This window comes from Phyllobates terribilis, unplaced genomic scaffold, assembly GCF_046119375.1.
Source record: "Phyllobates terribilis strain yellow unplaced genomic scaffold, ASM4611937v1 Scaffold_13__5_contigs__length_258822181, whole genome shotgun sequence".
Taxonomy (NCBI): domain Eukaryota; kingdom Metazoa; phylum Chordata; class Amphibia; order Anura; family Dendrobatidae; genus Phyllobates; species Phyllobates terribilis.
Genome location: NW_027362773.1, coordinates 115,481,662 through 115,508,780, shown reverse-complemented (window position 1 = coordinate 115,508,780; position 27,119 = coordinate 115,481,662).

The window sequence follows — 27,119 nt, the reverse complement described above, 5'->3', positions numbered from 1 at the left end:
TTGCACTCTTATGTGAGGCTCTCTTCAGTTATTTTTGTTGGAAGTCCAAAAACTGCCGTTATGTATTGTTAGAACCCTCCTGTTAGTTTTTGCTATCTTGTGTTTTGCAGTCACGTGACCAGCTGCCTATATATTCCAGCTCCGCCCTCCTGGCTTTGCCGGACTTCAGTGCTTTCTAGACTGTCTTTCTAGCCAGGTGCTTCGGTGCCTATCTCTGTCTAGTTTGCTTGGTCCTCTGGGACCTCTAGTTCTTTTTGTCAGTTTGTCTTTTTGCTCTGCAACAACTTCTGTTAGGAGGTGTCCCATTTTTGTCCCAGTCCTTAGTTCTTTTAGGGACCCCTCCCTTTATTCTATAGGTCTCCGTTCAGACTAGCCAAGGACAAAGGCGGGTCTGTTCACAAGGAACAGGCAGCCCGCTACATCGTAGGAATTCAGCTTAGTCTTACTGTAGGGACAGCTTTCCCCTTTCTTTCCTTAGTTTATGTTGCAGATCATAACAGTAAGTCCAGCCCAAAAAAAAAAAAAAAAAAAACCTAAAAGGAAAGAATTTCGGGGATCAGTATGGTTTCCGTCCAGGATTTGGCTCAACGCCTGCAGGGATTGTCTCTGGAGGTGGCCGAGCTTCAGAAACCCCTGAGTAGCTGTTCTGGAGTGCATTTTGTCAAACCCAAGGTAGAACTAGACCAAAAAAGGGGGGACAAAGTCCTCTGATCTAAAGCATATAATCAAAATAATAGAACCCTTAAAAAGTAGTAATAATAATAATAATGATATAATGGAGTTTAACTAAAGGTTCAGATAAATATCAACATAAAATATAGAAGATCAGAGGGCTCTTGTCAGAAAAAAACGCGGGATCGGTTTAGCACAAAATCAATTTTATTAAAGATATATATTCATATAAATAGAAAATCCATATACGATGAGACAAAACAAGTTGCTAAAATATATTTAAAGCAGTAATGTGCAGTAAGAACCCATGGGAACACAATGGATTCCCAGCCCTCAATCAGGGTTAGCAGAAAATCACCCCCCACAGCAAAGCATAATGGCTTCAGAGACAGCAGGGATATAAAATGTTATGTAGATGATAAATGCACTATTCAATAAACACTTTGGAGATTTAGCCGAACATAGTAAAACATTGAGTAGGAAATGCTGTACCTGAAGACATGCTGGCGTTGTATGGGACAGGCTGGGAGTCCACACAGGCGCCTCGACGCGCGTTTCTCCTTCCGGCTTCGTCAGGAGGCATCGCAGAGATTAAAAAAGGACACTATATGTATGTCAGGGTCCGGGTGGCTGGCGAATCGGCGCATCGCTCGTCATGTTGCTCCTCCCCCCAGGGGATGCGGCCGGCCGACGCGCGCCGGGAGAAGACGGGAAGGAGGACAACGTCATCGCTCCCATCGTCCCGGCAACGCATCTGGCCGGCAGCGCCACAGGGGACGAACAGCGCATGTACGAGATGCGTCTGCGCCGCTAAAGTAAGAAGACTAATAGGTTTCAAAAATTATAGGGATTTAGGGATTTAATGGTGGAATTTGAAGTGAGGATAAATGTCCTCTAGGAGTGAAGTGTGCGGCTGACATGAGCAGCACAACATACTACAGTCAGCAGACGAGACATGCCTGCTGTATCCAATGACGACGATATCCCTTAGGTTCAAGACTTATTAGAGGCAGCTAATAGATATCAGCCCAAGAATGTTAAGTAACAAGTAAGAATGAAATAGGGCTATAGGGGGGACATATAAATATAGCCTCTTATGTACAACAAAGATAACCCTATAAATATTTATGATAACGTGTCATAGCACAGATTTGAGTCTGGGGAGACTATAAGTATAGCCTGCCGCATGCAGAGAGTATTAGCAACATCATATAGCAACCAACCATATAATTACATAGAAATTGTTACTTATCGATAGGAGGAAAGTACAAATAAAGTGCATGATCACATAATGATAATCCAAATATCAGAATTATACTTGAATGTTAAAAGTCTTGACAGTCCTCCTTGAAGATATTCACATAAAAAAAATGATAATCGGCCAGTCAGCATGCTGCTTCAGTAGTAGAAAACTCCGCCAAATAAGTGCAGTCATTCCGCAATCCCATGATAAGAAGTGGATGGCAGCACCGATCATCACCGACCAACACCAGACAAAGTGAAGCACATAAGTACCTCCAAACTACAATATGTAAGAAAGTATGAATGTAAGTAAACAAGACAACAATAAAAACACAAATATAGTGTCCCACAATAAAAGAAAAGAAAATCAAAGAAAAGGCTTGAAACTGATGGTCTCATTTAGACCATTGGGGGATAGCGTATCCAAAGTGACCATCCATCGAGTTTCTTTCTGGAGCAATTTTTGTTTCAGATTCCCCCCTCTAATACCCATGTAGCGCCGGCGTCCCTGCCCTCTGCTAGGCAGGGACGCTGTTCCCCTCACCCCTCTGCTCCGAGCCCGGCGTCCTCCTCCCGCTCTGCTGGCAGCGCGCGCTCCTTCCCGGCCACTGTGCTTAGGGCGCGCGCGCGCGCGCTCCCTCCCTCTTAAGGGGGGCCGCGCGCGCCGTCCTAAGGAGTCCCCGGCCAATGGCCGGAGGACTTCGCCATATATAAGGCACCTCCTCCAAATTGGAGGTGCCCGAGCAATGTTGTTGCACTGTTCACTACTCTGCTTCAGCCCTCAGGTCCCGTTGCCAGTTACCTGACAGAAACCTGCCAGTTTGCTGTCTGTTTCCTGCCTGACATTTCTCCTACCTGCTTGCTAGCCTGAGGTCCGACGGTCTGCCTTCCTACTCCTGTCAGTCTGTCTATGGACCAGCTTGCCCGCTCACCTGGGAGCGCACATCTGCTACCTGCCTGCTAGCCTACCTGGAGGCTCCGCCGTCACGTGCTGTGACCACCTTCCATTCCAGAGACTCCTGCCCGCTCACCTGGGAGCGCACATCTGCTACCTGCCTGCTAGCCTACCTGGAGGCTCCGCCGTCACGTGCTGTGACCACCTGCCATTCCAGAGACTCCTGCCCGCTCACCTGGGAGCGCTCATCTGCTACCTGCCTGCTAGCCTACCTGGAGGCTCTGCCGTCACGTGCTGTGACCACCTGCCATTCCAGAGACTCCTGCCCGCTCACCTGGGAGCGCTCATCTGCTGCCTGTCTGTTGGCCTACCTGGAGGCTCCGCCGTCACATGCTGTGACCACCTGCTTATCCAGAGACTCTCGCCTGCTCACCTGGGAGCACTCATCTGTCATCCGCCTGCTAGCCTACCCGGAGGCTCAGCCGTCACAGGTCGTACCTACCCTATACCCAGAGACTGCCCCGGTCACTTGCCGTGACCTCCTGCCCGTTCACCCAGAGACTGCCCCGGTCACTTGCTGTGACCTCCTGCCCGTTCACCCAGAGACTGCCCCGGTTACTTGCCGTGACCTCCTGCCCGTTTACCCAGAGACTGTCCCGGTCACCTGCTGTGACTACCTGCCCGTCTTCCCTGGTCACCACCCGCTTCCTTACAAGGACCGCCCCCTTGTATAGTAGCTCAGAGGTTCCGCCTCCCAGACCCGTTACAACCCATATATACGTGATCAATACCACAGACAGTCAGACCCTTTGGGTTGCAATTGTGACATTCAAAGAAATGTCTAGGGATGGTCTTTAACAGATATGGATCAGGACAGTTAACTGCATTAACTATGTCCCGGACATGTTATTGTGTCCTTGTTTTTAGCGCTCTGGTTGCCATGCCTGTGTAGATACGTCCACAAGGACATTTGGCAAGATATATAACCACTGTGGTATTGCACGTAATGTGGTGAACAATTTTAAAAAGTTTTTTTATGGTTTGTGTTGGTAAATGTTTTTGTTCTAACAATATACTTACAGGCTGAGCAATCTCGACAAGGAAAACAGCCCCAAGGGGGACCTGAACTGCCAAAAAGGTATTGATTCTTGGGGGGGACATAATGGCTATTACAAAGTAAGTCTCCTAGTGTATGACTAGCCCAGGGGGATGGGGATGATTCGGTACCCGGGCCTTTAGCCTGGCCTTTAGGGATGTCACGGTGGTCGGCTCCCGGGCCCGTACCCTGGGCCGCTCCTTTAAAAAAGGGTTGGCGATTTGTTTAGTTTATAAAAGAGTTCGTGACGCCACCTGTGGCTTCTGGTGATGATCACCAGCGCTGCGCAGTCCACTGAGGCTGGTGGTAAGGCAGCTGGAAGGTATAGCTCCCCACAGGTGGAGCTAGGCCTCAGGGCATTGTATGAACGGGGAAAGCAGGATGAAGAGACCCCGCCGGGTCAGAGCAAGAACAGGGACAGACAAGATAGTCACTTCAGTACCTTTTACTGATGGAAATTCAGGCACTCCCAAGAGCACTGTAAGGTGAAGGGTGTATGTCCGGATCCTCCCCAATGAGCGGGTTTTGGGCCTCCTGTTTCTTGATTCTGCGTAGTAAGTTTCTGACCTGCCTGGAGCTAGGCCTAACTTTGTCTCTGTCCTGCGCTGGCTGACCTTGTAGTAGGGCCTTCAGTTGGATTACACGCTCCCGACTTACGGGGCCTATGTGTCTCCTGGCTCTGTTACGTATCAGCACTTTAGTGATCCTGGGACTTGTAGTTCTCCAGGGATTCCGGTTTATCTTACTGGGTCATGGAGATCCCGGTAAGCTTCGGACCCGGTGTCCGGTAACTGCTTCTTCGGGGTGAGCTAGTTAAGCTCCTCTGCCCCCTATGAACTAACTCTCTCTACTCGCCTTCGGCCTACTCGGGCCCACAATAGGCTACTCACACTAACGGCAGCTTGCCGCGCTTCACCAATCTTATGATGCCGGCACACCTAAAGCTCACCTCTCTGAGCTACAACTGAGTCTCGACTGTGCTCCACCGCAGACTAACCTCTCAACAGGTTTGCTCTCTGTCGACTCCAGTCTAGACTAACTGAGCTTGACTCAGCATTCAGGTTTGTACTTGCTGAACTCTTCAGAGGAACTGAGCTGCCTGGCTCCACCTTCCCTATTTATCTATCCCTAACGGGCTCCCTCTGGTGGTCTGAGGTGGAAGGTGGAGATGTGTGAATGGTTATGGGGGCCTCTTGTGGAGGAATCCTTCAATACACCCTTCTAGGATTTGTGATACCAAGCACAGCTGGGCTTCACATTCCCCCCTAGTTGAACTCAGCATTCCCGGGATGAAGTACATTTTATAAAAAACAGTAACAATAGGAAATATAAGCAATACTAAAACAATCTTCCCTTTATGGGAGGCACAAATCTTAAACGTTACATAACGATAACAAATGCAAAGCGTCCTCAGAATCCAAGTCTCCTGTGGTGAGGTTCCCAGAAAGGATGTCCATCTCACAAGGTCGAGTACTTTGTTGGTTTTGAAGGACCTGTCCTAAACCCTCTACGTAGGCCCTGGGGTGGCTGCAGGGCATCAAGATCCCGAGTTGGACCTGCAAGAGAGCCACTCCAGACAGGTTTTCCTTCTGAGGTCACCTAAAGGACACTCCAGGGAGCACAATTATATACAATAAAAGTTTTTGGGCTGCACACAGTCCTCAGCCACGAAGTTCATTATGTAGGCATAAAGAATTAATAGGAAAAAGCACAAATTGATTAGCATGCATGAAAATAAACAATTATATTGTACATTTCAAGTTAATATAATTCAATTTAATACCTCAGGGGTAATTATCTACACTTTCAGCAATTTTGATCATCTACTGTGTGTACCTAGCAGGAGGTTTACCTCTTGTGCTGCATACTGATCTGCGTAGTGCTGTGGTTGGTGGAGTGTCAGTGTCTGTATCCTCAGTTACTCTATCAGTTCTACGTGTAAGCATGTTGTAAAACTGCCTTAACCTCTCTCTTGGACTGGCAAGTCTACCATTGGCTGGGCCCTCTTGCTCTGCTCCTGCCGGGGATCCTTCATCCGGGGATACTTCTTGAGCTGGCTCTTCTGCAGCACTTACAGGTACCACTTACTGTGGAGGGTTTTCTGGCTGTTCATAGAATTGGAGTACTGGAATGATTACTGCACCTCCTATCTGAGGCCAATCAGCTGGGAAGTCTCCAAGGTCAGTGTCTATCACCGCTTCTTCAGGTTCTTCCTGGATTGTGAGAGGCACTTTTTCTTGGGGTTTCAGTAAGTCTGGACACAATTTTAGGTGGTCCATGGACACTGTTGTAGATGTTTTTACTCCATCTCGACTGATTATACAAGTCTTTTTGTTGTCAAACCTTGACGGTAACACAGTGTAGGGGTCTTTTTCCCACTGGTCATCAAGTTTGTGGTTGCGTCTTTTCCTTTTTAGTACTGTTTCACCTGGTGTGAAAGGTTCCACGGGTGCGTTTTTGTTGTAGTGCATTTCCTGCTTTTCTCTCACCCGAGTAAGACTGTCCTTGACACAAGCTTGTACCCTTCTGTACTGCTCTTGTCTGGTCTTGTCCCAGTCTTCAGTGGTCATATCAGCTTCAGGTTCAACAACACCAAGCTCCAGATCCATGGGCAGCTTTCCTGGCCTTGCCCGCATGAGATATGCCGGAGTGCAATTGGTGGAACTGACTGGTATATGATTGTACAGATCCACTAGGTCTGGTAGTAGGTCTGGCCACTGGTTTCTCTCCTCAAGTGGTATGGTCTTTAGCAGGTCAATGATGATGTTGTTCATCTTTTCGCAGAGACCGTTTGTTTGTGGGTGGTAAGGCGTAGTTCTTATCTTTTTACACCCGTAGAGATGGCAGAACTCCTTGAACAACTCAGCCTCAAAGGCCGGGCCCTGGTCCGTCAGCACCTGCTCAGGGTAGCCATGGGGTCTGCAGAAATACACTTGGAACGTTTTTGCTGCTGTCTCTGCCGTCAGGTCTTTGACGGGGGCGACCACCAGAAAACGTGAGTAGTGATCTACCATGGTCAGAGCATAGGAGTACCCTGACCAGCTGGGGGAGAGCTTGACATGGTCCAGGGCCACGATCTCCAGGGGCCGAGTCGTCTTGATGGGCTGCAGGGGTGCCTTCTGGCTGCTCAAGTCTTTCCTTCTTAGGCCGCAGGGTCCACAGTCCCGGCACCACCTTTCAATGGAGCTGCGCATTCCTACCCAGTAGAATCGACACTTCAGCAGGGTCTCTAGCTTTTTCCAGCCAAAATGCCCCGCCTGATCGTGGTAAGCTTTCAATACCATCTGGATGTCTGTCTTAGGGACTACTATCTGCCATACCATCTCATGAGTTTTTGGATTGACGTACCTCCGGCACAGCTTCTCACGGTAAATAAACAGCCGGCTTCTCTAGTTCCACAGCTGCTTTGCTTGCAGAGACGCATCTTTCTCCAGGGAGGCACCTTCTTGGGTTATCAGCTGTTTGATGCGGCTGACAACCGGGTCGCTGTCCTGGGTTTCTTTCCAGCTGTGGTGAGGCAGGGGGTTTAACGTCTTTCCACGCTGCTTCCTGGAGGCTTGTTGCTCATGGATCATCCCACTTCCAGGTCATCCACTTCTTTTTCTGTGTCTGACTGGTGAGGCATCCTAGACAGGGCATCGGCGTTGGCGTTCTTGCGGCCCGCCCGGTATTTAATTGTAAATTGTTAGTTTGACAGCCGAGCCATCCATCGTTGTTCCAGAGCCCCCAACTTAGCTGTTTCAAGATGGGTCAAGGGGTTGTTATCAGTAAAGGCAGTGAACTTGCTGGAAGCCAGATAGTGCTTGAATCTTTCAGTGATGGCCCAGACTAAGGCCAGGCACTCCAACTTGAAGCTGCTATAGTTCTCTGGGTTCCTCTCAGTCGGACGGAGCTTCCTGCTTGCGTATGCGATGACTTTCTCTTGCCCATTCTGCTTCTGACTTAAGACAGTGCCCAGGCCTTCGTTGCTGGCATCCGTATACAGCAGGAATGGTTGGCTGTAGTCAGGGTAGGCTAGGATCTCATCACCCGTCAGGATCTCCTTCATCTCCTGAAACGACTCTGCTTGCTCCTTACCCCAGTGGAATGGAGGGTTTTTGCCTTTGGGGGACTGCCCTACCAGGAGGTCATGCAGAGGAGCTGCTTTCTTCGTGTAGTCCTTTACGAACCTCCGGTAGTATCCTACTAGTCCCAAGAACTGACGCACCTCCTTGAGGTTCTTCGGCTCCGACCACTTCTGGATGGCTGTGACTTTCTCCGGGTCTGGTGCTACGCCTTCTGGACTGACAATGTGTCCCAGGTACTGTACCTTCTTCTTGAGCACATGGCACTTTGAGGGTTTCAACTTCATCCCGTACCGGGACAGTGACTCAAATACCTCTGCCAGGTGTTTCAAGTGGTCCTCGTACGTTCTGGAGTACACAATTACGTCATCCAGGTAAAGTAACTGTAGTGCCGGCGTCCCTGCCCTCTGCTAGGCAGGGACGCTGCTCCTCTCACCGCTCTGCTCCGTGCCCGGCCTCCTCCCCCCGCTCTGCTGTCAGCGCGCGCTCCGTCCCGGCGTCCTCCTCCTGCTCTGCTCTCAGCGCGCGCTCCTTTCCGGCCCCTGTGCTTAGGGCGCGCGCGCGCGCGCTCCCCTCCTCTTAAAGGGGCCGCGCGCGCCGCCCTAAAGAGTCCCCGGCCAATGGCCGGAGGACTTCATCATATATAAGGCACCTCCTCCAAAATGGAGGTGCCCGAGCAATGTTGTTTGCACCTGTGTCTCACCTGTGCTTCAGCCCTCAGGTCCCGTTGCCAGTTACCTGCCAGTTTCCTGCCAGTTTCCTGCTAGTTACCTGCCAGTACCTGCCAGTTACCTGCCTGATTCCTGCCTGAATACTTGTTACCTGTCTGCCAGTCTGAGGTCCGACGGTCTGCCTTACTACTCCTGTCAGTCTGTCTAAAGGACCAGCCTGCCCGCTCACCTGGGAGCGCATATCAGCTACCTGCCTGCTTGCCTGAGGTCCGACGGTCTGCCTTACTACTCCGGTCAGTTTGTCTATGGACCAGCTTGCCCGCTCACCTGGGAGCGCTTCTCCGTTATCTGCCTGCTTGCCAGCCCGGAGGCTCCGTTGTCACGTGCTGTGACCACCAGCTACTCCAGACTCTTGCCCGCTCACCTGGGAGCGCATCTCCGTTACCTGCCTGCTTGCCAGCCCGGAGGTCCCGTTGTCACGTGCGGTGACCATCAGCTATTCCAGAGACTCTTGCCCGCTCACCTGGGAGCGCTTCTCCGTTACCTACCTGCCTGCCAGCCCGGAGGTTCCGCCGTCACGTGCCGTGACCACCTGCTATTCCAGAGACTCTCGCTTGCTCACCTGGGAGCACACATCTACCACCTGCCTGCTAGCCTACCCGGAGGCTCTGCCATCACAGGTCGTACCTACCCCTTACCCAGAGACTGCCCTGATCACTTGCCGTAACTCCCTGTCCGTTCACCCAGAGACTGCCACCCGCTCCCTTACAAGGGCCGCCCCCTTGTATAGTAGCTCAGAGGTTCCGCCTCCCGGACCCGTTTCAGTCCGCCTCCCGGACCCGTTACAGTTTGCTCGGGCCATGGAACCCGGTGGCACCCAAGCTCCCTCGCTCTCGGACCTCTGTCTTGAACTGTCCCGTCAGAGGTCCCAACAGGAGGCCATCCTGGGTCACCTGCGGAATGTTAATACTCGCCTGAACACTCTGTCTGATCCACCAACAACCTCCGCCAGTGCCATATCTTGCAATCCGGCGGCTCCGCTGCTCACTAATACTATGGTATCCTACCCCGGACCCCGGCTTTCTGCACCTCCTCGCTTCGGAGGCGACCCCGTCCAGGCTCGGGGCTTCTTGAATCAGTGCACCCTGCATTTTGAACTTTTGTCCTACCAGTTTAACTCCGACCGGGCCAAAATTGCCTTCATCATGTCCCATCTCACCGGGGAGGCCCTGGCCTGGCTGAATCCTCTATGGGAGAGAGGAGACCCCCTGGTGTCCAACTTGCCTGCTTTTCTCACGGCTTTCCGGAAAGTCTTCGACGAACCCGGACGGAAGACCTCATCTGCATCATCGTTGCTACGCCTCCGTCAGGGGAGTCTCACCGTGGGCCAATATGCCATACGGTTCCGTACCCTTGCCTCGTAGCTGGCCTGGGATAACGACGCTCTGGTTTCCGTCTTCTGGGAGGGTCTGTCCGGCCGTATTAAAGATGAACTTCCGGTCGGGACATTCCTACCACTCTCGATGACTTAATAACTCTTGCCACCCGAATTGACCTACGGTTTCAGGAGCGTGCCAAAGAGGTCACCCGTGAGAGAAGGATTCCACGTTTAGCTCCTACTTTCCAGAAACCCGTCATTCCCTCCATCTCTCCCCAGGTACACTCTCCTGAGCCTATGCAGGTCGACCAGACCAAGATGGTCAAAACCCGTCAGGACTCACGCCGTGCCGAGGGGAGCTGCTTCTACTGTGGCAGTAAGGAGCACCGGATCCGTGCCTGCCCGGAGAGGTCGGGAAACGCCTGTGTCTAGGTTCGCTCAGAGAGGTCCACCTAGACAAGAATAAATCCTCTCCATCCCTGCTGTTGTCAGTTTCGATCATCTACGGGGAGAACCGTTATTTCGAACTAGCCCAACTTGACTCTGGAGCAGCCGGGAACCTTATTTCACAGTCCCTGGTTGAGAAATACCGCATCCCCACCAACCTCTGGCTGTACCCTTGTCTGTCGCTGCCGTGGATGGGGGCCTCTTACCTCGCCCCATTCAACTCATCACCGAATCCATTACCCTGCAGGTGGGAATGCTGCATTCTGAAAGTATCTCCTTTCATGTTCTGCCTGGACTCTCTCACGCCCTCTTGCTAGGTCTGCCCTGGCTCCAGAGACATGCACCCGTGCTAGACTGGCAAACCGGAGAGGTCCTTCGCTGGGGACAAGACTGTCATAAAACCTGCCTGGTTCCCGTCCATCCCGTCCGTCCCTCTCCTACCCCAGCTAATCTACCTGGACTTCCGATTCCTTATTGGTCTTATGCAGATGTCTTTAATAAAAAGGAGGCAGAGACATTACCACCACATAGACCATACGACTGTCCCATCGATCTGCTACCCGGTACTACTCCTCCCCGTGGGCGTATCTATCCTTTATCCGCTGCTGAGACCCGGTCAATGTCCGAATATATTGAGGAGAATCTGGCCATAGGATTCATCCGGAAATCTACCTCCCCGGCGGGAGCAGGCTTCTTTTTCGTCAAAAAGAAGGACGGCTCTCTCCGTCCCTGTATAGACTATAGAGGCCTAAACCTGATCACGGTGAAGAATAAGTACCCCCTTCCGCTCATTCCAGAATTATTTGATCGTCTGAGGGGGGCTAGGATCTTCACCAAACTGGACCTTCGTGGGGCGTACAACCTGGTTCGTATTCGTCAGGGGGATGAATGGAAGACGGCATTCAACACCCGGGACGGCCACTATGAATACCTGGTAATGCCCTTTGGTCTCTGTAACGCTCCTGCCGTCTTTCAAGAGTTGGTCAATGACATCTTCCGGGACCTTCTCTACTCCTGCGTAGTGGTGTACCTGGACGACATCTTGGTCTTCTCTCCGGATCTCCAGACTCACCGGAGGGACGTTCGTCAGGTCCTGCTCAGGCTAAGGCAGAACCATCTCTACGCTAAATTTGAGAAGTGCCTCTTTGAGCAGACCTCGCTTCCGTTTCTGGGCTACATTATCTCTCAGACCGGCCTTCAAATGGATCCTGAGAAACTGTCTGCCATCGAGAAATGGCCCCGACCGGAGGGGTTGAAGGCCATTCAGCGTTTCCTGGGCTTCGCCAACTACTACCGCCTCTTCATACCACACTTCTCTTCCCGGACGGCCCCAATTTCTGCGCTCACCCGTAAAGGTACTAATCCCAAAGAGTGGCCACCCGAAGCAGAGGAGGCCTTTCTTTCCCTTAAACAGGCCTTCTCTTCCGCCCCGGTGCTGCATCGCCCAGATGGCAACAAGCAGTTCTTCCTGGAAGTTGACGCCTCCTCCTCTGGAGCCGGAGCGGTACTTACTCAAAAATCATCTTCCGGGAGGATGGTAACTTGTGGCTTCTTCTCTAAACTCTTCTCCTCCTCTGAGCGCAACTATTCCATAGGAGACCGAGAGTTATTGGCCATCAAACTGGCATTGGAGGAGTGGCGTTACCTGCTCGAGGGGGCTCTTCACCCGGTAATAATTTACACTGACCACAAGAACTTGGCTTACCTCCAGCATGCCCAGAGACTTAACCCGCGCCAAACCCGGTGGTCCTTGTTTTTTGCTCGTTTTGATTTTGTCCTTCATTTTCGCCCGGCTGACAAAAACGTCAAGGCGGATGCCTTGTCTCGATCCTTTCTGGTGTCTGATCTCGAGGAGGATCCGAAACATATCATCGATCCCGCCAGAGTAATGCAGGTGGCTCCCGTGAGTCTAAATCGTCTTCCTCCTGGTAAGACGTTCGTACCAGTACCTGATCGGGAGAAGATTCTACACTGGGGTCATTCGTCTAAACTAGCTGGCCACGCCGGTCAGAAAAAGACCCTCCAGCTTATTACCCGGCACTACTGGTGGCCTAACCTGCACAAGGATGTAATAGACTTTGTTTCTGCCTGTGTGTCCTGCGCCCGCAACAAAGTTCCGAGACACCTGCCGGCCGGCCGCCTCCTACCTCTGCCAGTACCTGCTGCCCCCTGGCAGCATATAGCGATGGACTTCATTACTGATCTGCCCGTCTCTGCCGGTTGTACGGTCATTTGGGTGGTCGCTGACCGCTTCTCCAAGATGGCTCACTTCATTCCACTGCCAGGTCTTCCGTCTGCACCCGAGCTGGCTAAAGACTTTATCCGCCACATCTTCCGTCTTCATGGCCTGCCCCGTCACATCGTGTCGGATCGTGGGGTACAGTTCACTTCCCGTTTCTGGAGAGCCACTTGTAAATTGCTGGACGTCACCCTGGACTTCTCCTCCGCTTACCACCCACAGTCTAATGGTCAAGTGGAGCGGATCAATCAGAACCTGACCAGTTACCTTCGGCACTTCGTTAATGCCCACCATTCTGACTGGGTGGATCTCCTGCCATGGGCCGAATTCTCGTACAACAATCACGAGAGCGAGTCTTCCTCCAAATCCCCGTTTTTTGTAGTCTCCGGTCAGCATCCTCGGATCCCGTTTCCCGTCTCCACCTCGGCGGACAATCCGGCTGCGGAATCTCTTGTTAACAAATTTTCCTCCATATGGGAGAGTACCCGGTCCGCACTCCTTCTGTCATCCGAGCGTATGAAAAGACACGCTGACAAAAAACGTCTGGACCCTCCTCAATTCCGCCCTGGGGATAAAGTCTGGCTCTCGTCCAAATATGTCCGGCTCAAGATCCCTTCCTATAAGTTAGGGCCTCGGTTCATCGGCCCACTGGAGGTCATCAGTCAGATCAACCCGGTGGCCTATAAATTGAGACTCCCGGCCAACTTACGGATCCCTAACTCCTTCCATGTGTCTCTCCTCAAACCTGTGGTACTTAACTCTTTTTCCAAGTCTACAGGTACGCCTCCTGCTCCGGTTTCTGCTGAGGACGAGTTTGAGGTAGAGCACATTCTTGCCACCAAAAGGGTAAGAGGAAAGACCTTTTTCCTGGTAGATTGGAAGGGGTTTGGTCCTGAGGAGAGAACGTGGGAGCCCCGGGAGAACATCCATGCCCCTCTCATCCTAGCTAAATTTCTGTCTGGCCTAAAAAAGGGGGGGCCTAAAGGGGGGGGTACTGTAGTGCCGGCGTCCCTGCCCTCTGCTAGGCAGGGACGCTGCTCCTCTCACCGCTCTGCTCCGTGCCCGGCCTCCTCCCCCCGCTCTGCTGTCAGCGCGCGCTCCGTCCCGGCGTCCTCCTCCTGCTCTGCTCTCAGCGCGCGCTCCTTTCCGGCCCCTGTGCTTAGGGCGCGCGCGCGCGCGCTCCCCTCCTCTTAAAGGGGCCGCGCGCGCCGCCCTAAAGAGTCCCCGGCCAATGGCCGGAGGACTTCATCATATATAAGGCACCTCCTCCAAAATGGAGGTGCCCGAGCAATGTTGTTTGCACCTGTGTCTCACCTGTGCTTCAGCCCTCAGGTCCCGTTGCCAGTTACCTGCCAGTTTCCTGCCAGTTTCCTGCTAGTTACCTGCCAGTACCTGCCAGTTACCTGCCTGATTCCTGCCTGAATACTTGTTACCTGTCTGCCAGTCTGAGGTCCGACGGTCTGCCTTACTACTCCTGTCAGTCTGTCTAAAGGACCAGCCTGCCCGCTCACCTGGGAGCGCATATCAGCTACCTGCCTGCTTGCCTGAGGTCCGACGGTCTGCCTTACTACTCCGGTCAGTCTGTCTATGGACCAGCTTGCCCGCTCACCTGGGAGCGCTTCTCCGTTATCTGCCTGCTTGCCAGCCCGGAGGCTCCGTTGTCACGTGCTGTGACCACCAGCTACTCCAGACTCTTGCCCGCTCACCTGGGAGCGCATCTCCGTTACCTGCCTGCTTGCCAGCCCGGAGGTCCCGTTGTCACGTGCGGTGACCATCAGCTATTCCAGAGACTCTTGCCCGCTCACCTGGGAGCGCTTCTCCGTTACCTACCTGCCTGCCAGCCCGGAGGTTCCGCCGTCACGTGCCGTGACCACCTGCTATTCCAGAGACTCTCGCTTGCTCACCTGGGAGCACACATCTACCACCTGCCTGCTAGCCTACCCGGAGGCTCTGCCATCACAGGTCGTACCTACCCCTTACCCAGAGACTGCCCTGATCACTTGCCGTAACTCCCTGTCCGTTCACCCAGAGACTGCCACCCGCTCCCTTACAAGGGCCGCCCCCTTGTATAGTAGCTCAGAGGTTCCGCCTCCCGGACCCGTTTCAGTCCGCCTCCCGGACCCGTTACAGTAACACAGTCTCGAAGTTGCGGTGTCCCAGGCAGCACTCCATCAATCTCTGGAACATACCGGGGGCATTGCAGAGTCCAAACGGCATGCTGTTGAACTCGCAGAGTGCCATCGGGGTGGTGAAGGCCGTCTTCTCCCGATCCTCCTCAGCCACAGCTACTTGCCAGTATCCACTAGTGAGGTCAAGGGTGGAAAAGTAATTTGCAGACTTCAAGGCAGCTAGGGACTCCTCTATGCGTGGTAAAGGGTATGCATCTTTATGTGTAATGCGATTTACTTGACAGTAATGTACACACATTCTCATGCTCCCGTCCTTTTTCCTAACCAGCACTAGGGGAGCCGCCCAGGGACTACAACTATCCCTTATCACTTCCGCCTTCCTCATGTCATGCAACATTTCTTTTGCCTTCTGGTAGTGAGCTGGGGGTATAGGCCTATAACGTTCTTTGATTGGGGAATGGTTGCCTGTGGGGATATGATGTTGAACCCCCTTAACCCTCCCGAAATCTAGTGGATGTTTACTGAACACCTGCGACTTTACTTGAACCATCCTGTGTACACCCTGTTTTTGATGGGTAGGAGTGGTGTCTGTCCCAACATGAAGCTGTTGACACCAATCCTCCACCTGGGTTGCAGGGTCATTATCCTCTACTTCATCTGGTGAGGTTAAGGACTCCGCCTCATGGATGCAGTTATTATTGACAGCATGTAATTTGGCAACAGTGGCATAACATGGCAGTCTGACCTCATCTTCCCCTAAGTTGAGAAGACGGACGGGCACCCTCCCATTATGTACATCTACTACTCCCCTGGCGGTTAAGAGCGTGGGTCTATGCTCGGAGCAAAGGGGTTCTACTACCGCCTGGTAGCTCTGTCCTCTAAGACCTATTGTAACGGGTCTGGGAGGCGGAACCTCTGAGCTACTATACAAGGGGGCGGTCCTTGTAAGGGAGCGGATGGCGACCAGGGAAGACGGGCAGGCAGTCACAGCAGGTGACTGGGACAGTCTCTGAGTGAACGGGCTGGAGGTCACGGCAAGTGACCGGGGCAGTCTCTGGATGAACGGGCAGGAGGTCACGGCAAGTGACCGGGGCAGTCTCTGGATGAACGGGCAGGAGGTCACGGCAAGTGACCGGGGCAGTCTCTGGGTAAAGGGTAGGTACGACCTGTGATGGCAGAGCCTCCAGGTAGGCTAGCAGGCAGATGGTTGATGTGTGCTCCCAGGTGAGCAAGCGAGAGTCTCTGGAATGGCAGGTGGTCACAGCACGTGACGGCGGAGCCTCCAGGTAGGCTAGCAGGCAGGTAACAGGTGTGCGCTCCCAGGTGAGTGGGCAGGAGTCTCTGGAATGGCAGGTGGTCACAGCACGTGACGCCGGAGCCTCCAGGTAGGCTAGCAGACAGGTAACAGGTGTGCGCTCCCAGGTGAGCGGGCAGGAGTCTCTGGAATGGCAGGTGGTCACAGCACGTGACGGCGGAGCCTCCAGGTAGGCTAGCAGGCAGGTAGCAGATGTGCGCTCCCAGGTGAGCGGGCAAGCTGGTCCATAGACAGACTGACAGGAGTTGGAGGGCAGACCGTCGGACCTCAGGCTAGCAGGCAGGTAGCAGAGGAGCGCTCCCAGGTGAGCGGGCAAGCTGGTCCTTAGACAGACTGACAGGAGTCGGTAGGCAGACCGTCGGACCTCAGGCTAGCAGGCAGGTAAGCAGAATATCAGGCAGGAATCAGACAGCAAACTGGCAGGAATCTGGCAGGTAACTGGCAACGGGACCTGAGGGCTGAAGCAGAGTAGTGAACAGTGCAACAACATTGCTCGGGCACCTCCATTTTGGAGGAGGTGCCTTATATATGGTGAAGTCCTCCAGCCATTGGCCAGGGACTCCTTAGGACGGCGCGCGCGGCCCCTTTAAGAGGGAGGGAGCGCGCGCGCGCGCGCCCTAAGCACAGTGGCCGGGAAGGAGCGCGCGCTCCCAGCAGAGCGGGAGGAGGACGCCTGGCTCGGAGCAGAGGGGTGAGGGGAACAGCGTCCCTGCCTAGCAGAGGACAGGGACGCCGGCGCTACACCTATGGCAGCTCTACACCAGATGAGCATTTCACTCATTGGGGAGATGACAATGGGTATGGGGTCTGTTACCCTCACGTTACCGATTTCACCGTCTGTTAGCCTTACTTGCTGTTGATACATCAGGAGTCGGATCTCCTTCTGTAGCGCCCTCCTCTGTCCTGGTTTGGCAGTGTCAGCTATCTGTTGGAGTAAGAACACAACCTCTCCCAAACAGTTACCAACAATGTTAGTGCCAAGTACCATATACGGATTAGTGTCATCAGGATTGGTCTCTACCACAATTAGTCCCTGGTCCTTCATCTCCACTCTCCCCACCTTTACAGACACATTCTTAACCCTGAGTAGGTTAAGGGGGAGTCCATTTGAGGCATATACAGTCAAATTTGGAGCTGGCGGATGTAGGTCGTCCATGGACCAGAACCTCTTGTAGAGAACGTCAGGCATGATGGTTACCTGAGATCCTGTGTCCAGCAGCGCATGCGTCGGGATCCCGTCCAGTACAATGGACAGGAAAGGACTTCCTCCGACGAACCTGTTGTACCAGTCTGATGGGCCTGGTGAGTCTACTCCTGGGTGTCGGCCCTCGGACCCAGGGTTTTCTCGTTTAAAGGACACTTCTGGGCGAGGTGTCCAGTCTTGCGGCAGCGGTAGCAGGTCGGGTCCCTCGGTGGACGACGCTGGTCACTGGTCCTCAGCGAGGGCGGTGTTGGCCTCCTCCTCCTGCGCATCCAGGGGACATCCTCAGGGCTATCGGCTAGCAGGATCTTCCCTCTTCCTCGGGCTCCGTCCGCAGCTGCAGAGCACTCAGCACGGTGGTCAGAGTTTTGCTCAACTGACGCACCTCAGAGAGCAGACTGTCCAGTTCTTTAGGGGACGTTGCTGGGACTTTAACTTCAGCAGCCACTGGGGATAAGGTGGGTGTAGCAGGCACTGGAGTAGCCCCACCCTGGTAACGTTGGATGGCATTTGTTTCCAGGGGCTGCAGTCCTTTTATAGCCATGTCCTTAAGATTGTCAAAGGTGGCATCCGGATGATCCAGGGACCACCAACGCACAGTCCTGCTCTCCTCTGGAGACTTCAGTCCCCGGACAAACTGTTCCTTCAGCATTTTGTTCTCATTCTCAACGCTGGTTGGACTAACCTGGTTCAGAGCCCGCAAGGCCCCTTGGAGACGCCAGGCGTAGTCCCTAACATTGTCCTCTGGTTGTTGGGAGCAGCTGTAGAACCTCATCCGGAGGTCCGCCTCAGTAAGGTCCTCAAATACAGTCTGTAGTTTTTGGAATATTGCGGACACTGACTCCTGGTCTGCGGCTGACCATGTTTCCACTTCCCGTTCCGCAGCACCAGTCAGTTGTCCTAATACAACGGCAGCTCTTTGTTTGCCGGTCATAGAGTACATGTCTAAGATACCACATATCTTCCGTTTGAATCCAGACAGGGTATCTGGTTTGCCGTTGTACTGGGGGAGCCACTTTGCTCCAGGGATGTACGGTAAAGTCAAAGGAATGACGGGTGTTACAGGCGCTGCTGGTGGAGCGGCGGCTTCGGTCTGCTCATCATCGGGCGCAGGTTGAACTTCAGGGACGTTGACCGGCAGGTCGGTGTTCTGCTGCTCATCGGACATCTTAGCGCCCCCCCTAGTTAACCGTGGCCTACCTTCTGTTTTTTCTTCCGGTAGGCCGCAGCTCCGCAGGTGACGGTTATCTTCAGGACCTTGCGTTGCTAGCGTCCTACGTCAGAGCGTTCAACGACACTCCGTACAGGACCTGGCGCTTCCTGATTTGACGTCGAGGCGTGGGGCGTGTCCGGGACTTTGTGCTCTTTTGCAGGTACGCCCCTTTTTTTCCCGCGGTTACGCCCTTCTTCTCGCTCAGCGGCCCAACAATGGCGGCAACCTTCACCACAACTTTACGTACACAATTCAGAATAAAGGCGCACAGTACCTGGTGGCAACGGGCAAAACACGGCGTCGTTGCAGCGGGCACACAATCCTGTTCGTGACGCCAAGAAGGAGATGACTATCCCAGGGGGATGGGGATGACTCGGTACCCGGGCCTTTAGCCTGGCCTTTAGGGATGTCGCGGTGGTCGGCTCTCGGGCCCGTACCCTGGGCCGCTCCTTTAAAAAAGGGTTGGCGATTTGTTACGTTTATAAAAGAGTTCATGACGCCACCTGTGGCTTCTGGTGATGATCACCAGCGATGCGCAGTCCACTGAGGCTGGTGGTAAGGCAGCTGGATGGTATAGCTCCCCACAGGTGGAGCTAGGCCTCAGGGCAGTGTATGAACGGGGAAAGCAGGACGAAGAGACCCCGCCGGGTCAGAGCAAGAACAGGGACAGACACGATAGTTACTTCAGTACCTTTTACTGATGGAAATTCAGGCACTCCCAAGAGCACTGTAGGGTGAAGGGTGTATGTCCGGATCCTCCCCAATGAGCGGGTTTTGGGCCTCCTGTTTCTTGATTCTGCGTAGTAAGTTTCTGACCTGCCTGGAGCTAGGCCTAACTTTGTCTCTGTCCTGCGCTGGCTGACCTTGTAGTAGGGCCTTCAGTTGGATTACACGCTCCCGACTTACGGGGCCTATGTGTCTCCTGGCTCTGTTACGTATCAGCACTTTAGCGATCCTGGGACTTGTAGTTCTCCAGGGATTCCGGTTTATCTTACTGGGTCATGGAGATCCCGGTAAGCTTCGGACCCGGTGTCCGGTAACTGCTTCTTCGGGGTGAGCTAGTTAAGCTCCTCTGCCCCCTATGAACTAACGCTCTCTACTCGCCTTCGGCCTACTCGGGCCCACAATAGGCTACTCACACTAACGGCAGCTTGCCGCGCTTCACCGATCTTATGGCGCCGGCACACCTAAAGCTCACCTCTCTGAGCTACAACTGAGTCTCGACTGTGCTCCACCGCAGACTAACCTCTCAACAGGTTTGCTCTCTGTCGACTCCAGTCTAGACTAACTGAGCTCGACTCTGCATTCAGGTTTGTACTTGCTGAACTCTTCAGAGGAACTGAGCTGCCTGGCTCCACCTTCCCTATTTATCTATCCCTAATGGGCTCCCTCTGGTGGTCTGAGGTGGAAGGTGGAGATGTGTGAATGGTTATGGGGGCCTCTTGTGGAGGAATCCTTCAATACACCCTTCTAGGATTTGTGATACCAAGCACAGCTGGGCTTCACATGTACGTGATTTACGCCAGGTCACAGATGGATGTTTAGGTAATTGATATTGTAAGTCCTTATCCGATCGTAATATTGGCCAATGTTTAGACAGGATTTTTTGAATCCCGTCCCAATTGGCATTGAAGGTAGTGATAAATCTCGGAGGTTGATCAGTGGGGGAGAGTTTCTTGGATTTTTGATTCCCAGTCAATAGAGTTCGTCTATTGATGCTCTTAGCACGATTAAAGCCTTTGCAGATATCCCGATGATTATATCCCCTACTCAAGAACCTGCGAGATAAATCATCTGCCTGAGTATTAAAACTCATGTTGTCAGAACAAATACGACGGGCTCTTAGAAATTGGCCTATAGGGATTGATTTTTTCAATTTTGGGGGATGGGATGATTGAAAATGCAAAAGCGAATTAGTGGATGTTTTTTTCCGAAAAATATCCGTATTGATGGTCCCATCAGGAGACCTGGTAATAAGCAGGTCCAAGAAGTCAAACTGGCATTGGCTATATTTCCATGTAAGCTTGATGTTAAAATTATTGATGTTTAATAGGCTTAGAAAGGAGTCTAATTGCGATGTGGATCGATGCCAGATGAAGATAATGTCGTCAATATATCTCGACCACGAGACCACGTGCTCGTGTCCAGGTGTGTCAAGGACCGTATCACTCTCCCACAACCCCAGGAAAAGATTGGCATAGGAGGGGGCACATGATGCCCCCATTGCCGTGCCCTGGAGTTGTAGGAAGGGGCGGTCCTTGAACACAAAGAAATTGTGTGTTAAGATAAATTGTAATAATGACAAGATGAACAAGATAAGATCTGACTCTAGGCTAGTCATGTTCAAAAAGATACGCGCAGTACTGATCCCGTGGTCGTGGCATATCGACGTATACAGGGACTCCACGTCGCAAGTGACAAGCCACATGTCCTCCTCCAAAATGACCCCATCCAATCTCCTCAGGACATCAGAGGTATCCTTAACATAGGAAGGAAGGGTTTCAACGCATTTCTTCAAATAAAAATCGATAAACTGACATGCTGATTCACAAAGACCCCCATGCCAGAGACGATGGGTCTCCCTGGTGGGCAGAGGGGGTCCTTGTGAACTTTGGGAAGCAAATAAAACGTGGGTATAATTGGATGTTCAGGCAATAAGGCTTCCCCAATTTTTGATGGAATAGTGGAAGTCATTAGGCCATCATTGATTAACTCCGTAAGTTCTTGTTTAAATTTTAATAATGGAATAGAATCCAGTCTCTTGTACCAGTCTTTCCTATTCAATTGCTTGAATACCTCTGCCTCATACATGTCTACCGGCCAGACAACTATGTTGCCTCCCTTGTCTGCCCTTTTCAGGACGACGTCCTTCATGTTCATAAGTTCTTTAAGAGCTAATCTATGTGATCGGGAAAGATTATCTTTAATGGATTTGTTGTTAAGCTTAGCAAAATCTTCCTTCACCATGTTCACAAAAATTTCCACCGGCGGACAAGATGACAGAGACGGAAATGTCTGTGAACGTGGGCATAGATTTGGAGGGAAAAGGGGGTCACTCCGTGAAAGATTCTCGGCTTCCAATGACTCCAGGTCCCGAAGTTCCCTGAACTCAGTGACTGTCGAGAATGATGACAAATCGGGACTAAAGTGTTTTTTAAAAAGGAGCTTTCGAGCAAACAATTCCAAATCTTTGATTAGGGTAAAATAGTCAGAACCCATCACCGGTGAGAAGGAGAGGCCTTTTGCAAGTACCTCAATCTGTGACTTGGAGAGATGTTTATTAGATAAATTAATTACCTTTAGGGTTTCTTCATTTTCTTGTCCCTGAAGTAATAGGGGTGATTCCTTCCTTTGGCATTTAATGTTCTGAGGCGTGTTGTTGAGTTTTGGGGTGTAGAGTCTTCTACTGATGTTAGCCGTTTTTCTAAAAAATTATCCCCACATTCCTCCTCTGAGGTTGTCGAAATATTGGAGACTGATTGTGAGCGAGCTGTAAATTTATGGCGTTTCTGATGTCAACGGTACACACGTTTAGACTGATAGTCCCCCAAGTCACGTTGGTATTTTTTAGTCTTATTATTCTGTATCTCCAATTCCCACTTAGATAGATCTATATCCAGAGACTGATCAAATAATTTATATTCGTCGTTAGAGAGTGTATTCTGTATTTTAGTACGTAAGTCTTCAATTTCTTTCTCCAGTGACTCAAGAGTTCGCTTATCTATTCCTATCAATAATTCCAGAAGAGTGCTTGAGCACTTAGTTAAAGGTAGGACTGCCTGATGTTTTTTATGGTAAACAGCAAGATTTTTTTTCCTTTAAAAATGCTTGTTTGTTATATTTTCGTTTGAGACCAAGGTCCTCTAGGAATGAATCACAGCGCATTGGTTTTATTATGTCACTTTTGCGCAATGAACCACATGGGTGGGCCTTTTCTCTCCAACCTAATGATCCGTGTTTAAGTTCTGTTGAAGAATTTTTTTCTGCTATGGGGCTATTATATGACGATCCTGATCGAATCTCATCTGCTGATTCAGAACTTAGACGTTTGAATCAGGGGTCAGATGATGTTGAAATTTATTGCACACACTTCAGGAAATGGGCCTCAGAAGTTAAATGGAATGATTTTGCACTGAAATGTTTATTTATTGCTGGTCTGAGTGAAAGGATTAAGGATTTGCTAATTGCATTCCCTGCACCTGAGACTCTGCAGAAAGCTATGCAGTTAGCTGTTCGTGTGGACAAGAGAATAAGGTCCAGGGTCAATGATGTAAAAACTCCTGTAACTTCAGGTGCTAGTTTCCAGAAAATCTGCTCTGACAGCGGAGAACCAATGGAGGTTGGGGCGATGTCACTCCGCTCTCAAGAAAGAGATCAGAGATTCGCCGAAGGTTTGTGTCTTTATTGTGGTGAAGCTGATCATTTGATTAAGTATTGTGAGCGTCGTTTAAGTAAAGAAAAAAAAAAGGTCAGTTACGCCCGTATAGCTTGTTTACGCTCTGCAGGAGTGTTTCTTTCTGGGTGTACTACTCTGCAGGGAGATTTGATTGAATTTCAGGTATTTGTGGATTGTGGTTCAACACTTAATGTGATTGATAAAGAGTTTTTGGAAAAACTTAAATTGAAATCCAAACCTTTGTCATCACCTATTTCTGTGGTTGCAATTAATAACACTCCTTTAAAATGTATAACTCACAAGACTGCTGTTAGAACTCTCCTGTTAGGTTTCTTCTATTATGCTGGTCACATGACCGTTTTTGCCTATTTAATCCTGCTCCGCCCTTCTGGCCTTGCTGGACTTCATTGTAATTTCTACTCTTAAGCTAGCCAGGTGCTTTGTTACCTATCTCAGTCAGTTTAGATAGGTCTTTTGACCTCTATGTTCTATGTTGTTTGTTTGTCTTTTTAGTGCTACAATTTCTGCTAGGAAGTGTCCATCTTTCTCCCAGTCCCTAGTTCTTGTAGGGATCCCTTCCTCACATCTAAAGGTCTTCGTTCAGACTAGCTGAGGACTTTAGCGGGTCTGATCGCAGGATCAGGTTCCCCGTTACATCGTAGGGATCTAGCTTAGTTCTATTGTAGGGACAGATCTCCTGTCTTTCCTTAGTGCTTGTAGCAGATCATAACAGTAAGTCCAGCCCAAAAAATTTCTCTAAGGAAAGACCTCCAGTTTCCATCATGGTGTCGGTTCAGGATTTGGCTCAACGCCTGCAGGGACTCTCTCTGGAGGTGGCCGAGCTCCAACAACACGTGAGTAGCTGTTCTGGAGCGCATTTTGTGGAGCCAAAGGTACGATTGCCTGATTTATTTTTTGGTGAACAACAAGATTTTTTTTCCTTTAAAAATGCTTGTTTATTGTATTTTCGTTTGAGACCCAGATCCTCTGGTGATGAATCACAGCGCATAGGGTTCATAATGTCACTTTTACGCAAAGAACCTCAGGGATGGGCCTTTTCTCTCCAACCTAGTGATCCGTGCTTTAGATCAGTGGATAGTTTTTTTTCTGCTTTGGGGTTGTTGTATGATGATCCTGATCGTGTCTCATCAGCTGAGACGGAATTGAGACATTTGAGGCAGGGATCAGGTAATGTGGAAAATTATTGTACTCACTTCCATCGGTGGTCTGCTCAGGTGGGGTGGAACGATTCAGCTCTGAAAAGTTTGTTTCTTGCTGGGCTAGGTTATCCTACACATGGAAACTTGCAGGAGGCAATGCAAGTAGCTATACGGATGGACAGGAGACTGCGTGCAAGGGTTAATGAGAGTAAATCCTCTGCCATGTCAGCTCCGAGTCTTGAGAGGGTCTGTACTGACACTGGAGAGCCGATGGAGATTGGGGCGATGTCACCCCGTTCTCAGGAAAAAGACCGCAGGTTTTCTGAAGGTTTGTGCTTTTATTGCGGCAAATCTGACCATTTCATTAAGAACTGTGTGCTTCGTATGAACAAAGAAAAAAAAAGGTCAGTTACACCCGTATAGCCTGTTTAAACACTAAGGGTGTATTTCTTTCTGTTACTACCGCAGCTCAGGAAGAATTAATTGAATTTCGGGTATTTGTGGATTGTGGTTCAACTCTGAATGTGATTGATGGGGGATTCTTGGAAAAACTTAATTTAAAACCCAAACCTTTGTCATCCCCTATTGCCGTGGTTTCTGTCGATGGCTCTCCCTTGAAATGTGTTACTCACAAGGTTTATGAATTTCCCCTCACTATTAATGGTATTCACCAAGAAAATTTGGATTTGGTGGTATTAAATAATTTGCCTTCTCCAGTAGTTTTGGGGTTGCCCTGGTTAAAATTGCACAATCCTGTACTGGATTGGTCTACCAATGAAATTAAGTCCTGGAGCCCTAAGTGTTATGACAAGTGTTGTAACGGGCGCATTGCTGCTGTGGATAAAGGGGAATTACCTGTACCTATTCAGGAGTTTTGGAAAGTTTTTTCTGAGGAGGAGTCGCAAATTTTGCCTCCCCATAGAGACTACGATTGTACCATTGAATTTGTCCCTGGAGCGACTCTTCCTAAAAGTCGTTTATTTAATCTGACTATTCCTGAGAGAAAGGCTTTGGAGGAATACATACAGACGAGCTTGGCCGCCGGTCATATCAGACCCTCTAAATCACCTGTGGCTGTTGGATTTTTTTTTGTTAAAAAAAAGGACGGCGGTTTACGTCCTTGTTTGGACATTCGCGAGATTAATAAAATTACTGTACGCAATCCCTACCCACTGCCATTGATTCCTGATTTGTTTAACCAGTTAGTGGGGGCCAAGTGGTTCTCTAAAATTGATCTCCGGGGGGCATACAATTTGTTGCGCATGAAGGAGGGTGATGAATGGAAGACTGCTTTTAACACTCCTGTGGGTCATTTTGAGAATTTGGTTATGCCTTTTGGTCTTACCAATGCACCAGCATTTTTTCAGAATCTTATTAATGACATCCTTAGACCTTTGATCGGCAAAAATGTGGTTGTGTATTTGGATGACATTTTGATTTATTCGCCTGACCTGGAGTCTCATTGGCAGAGCGTACGTGAGGTATTGCAGTTATTGATTGACAATTCGCTTTTTGCTAAGCTGGAGAAATGTGAGTTTGCTGTACAGAGAATTCGTGTTTTGGGCTACATTATCTCCAGCGAGGGCTTTGAGATGGACCCGGTGAAGGTTCAGGCGGTTCAGGAATGGCCTAGGCCTATTGGTTTGAAATCGATACAGAGGTTTTTGGGTTTCGCCAATTATTACAGAAAATTCATTAAAAAATTTTCTATTATTGTTAAACCACTGACCGATCTCACCAGGAAAGGTTCTAATATGGTTCAGTGGACTACTGAGGCCATTGAAGCTTTTGTGTTTCTAAAGGAGAGGTTCAGTTCTACCCCCATCCTTATGCAGCCTGATGTGACTAAGCCATTTTTGGTTGAGGTTGATGCTTCTTCTGTGGGGGTCGGTGCGGTGTTGTCTCAGGAAAACAAGGATGGAGTACATCCCTGTGCCGTTTTTTCAAAAAAAATTTCTGAGACTGAACTTTACGATATTGGTAATCGGGAATTGCTGGCTATTAAACTCGCATTTGAACACTGGCGTCATTTCTTGGAAGGTGCTGATTTTCCCATTCAGGTTTTCACTGATCATAAAAATCTGATCTATCTTGATGCTGCCAAGCGCTTGAATGCCCGTTAGGCTAGGTGGGCAATTTTTTTTTCACGGTTTAATTTTTCCGTTACTTACATCCCGGGTACCAAGAATGTTAAAGCTGATGCTTTGTCTCGCAGCTTTTCTCCCATGGTCGGTGCTGAGGAGGAGGAGAGCATTTTACAAGAAGGTGCTGTGATTGCTGCATTGGACTCCGTTTTGGAAGATGAGATTCTTAAAGCACAGGAGAATGCCCCATCTAACACTCCCCATGGGAGGTTGTTTGTGCCTAGGACCTTTAGGAGAGATTTGTTTGTTGAGTGTCATGAGTCTCGGTTGGCAGGTCATCCTGGAATTTCTGAGACCAAGAGACTTCTGGGTCGCAGTTTTTGGTGGCCTGGATGGCAGAAGGAGGTCATTAAGTGGGTGCGTCAATGTACTGTGTGTGCTAGATCTAAGTCTTCACATACTCCTGCTGCGGGGTTGCTTTGCCCTCTGGAGGTTCCTATTGCACCTTGGACACATCTAGCTATGGACTTTATTACTGACCTTCCCCCCTCTGAGAGTTTCACGGTCATCTGGGTGGTCGTGGACCGTTTTAGCAAGATGTGTCACTTGGTTCCCTTCATCAAACTGCCCTGCGCTAAGACACTCGCTAAAGCCTTTGTCAAGGAGATTGTCAGACTCCATGGTGTTCCTACTGACATTGTTTCTGATAGGGGACCTCAGTTCGTGGCTCGTTTTTGGCGTGCCTTTTGTGACAGGTTGGGAGTTCATTTGTTGTTTTCATCTGGATATCATCCTGAGTCTAATGGCCAGACAGAAAGGAAGAATCAGGATGTTGAGCAATTCTTGCGTTGTTTTGTGGCAGACAATCAAGAGGGGTGGTCTGAGTTTCTGCCGCTAGCTGAATTTGCTCTTAACAA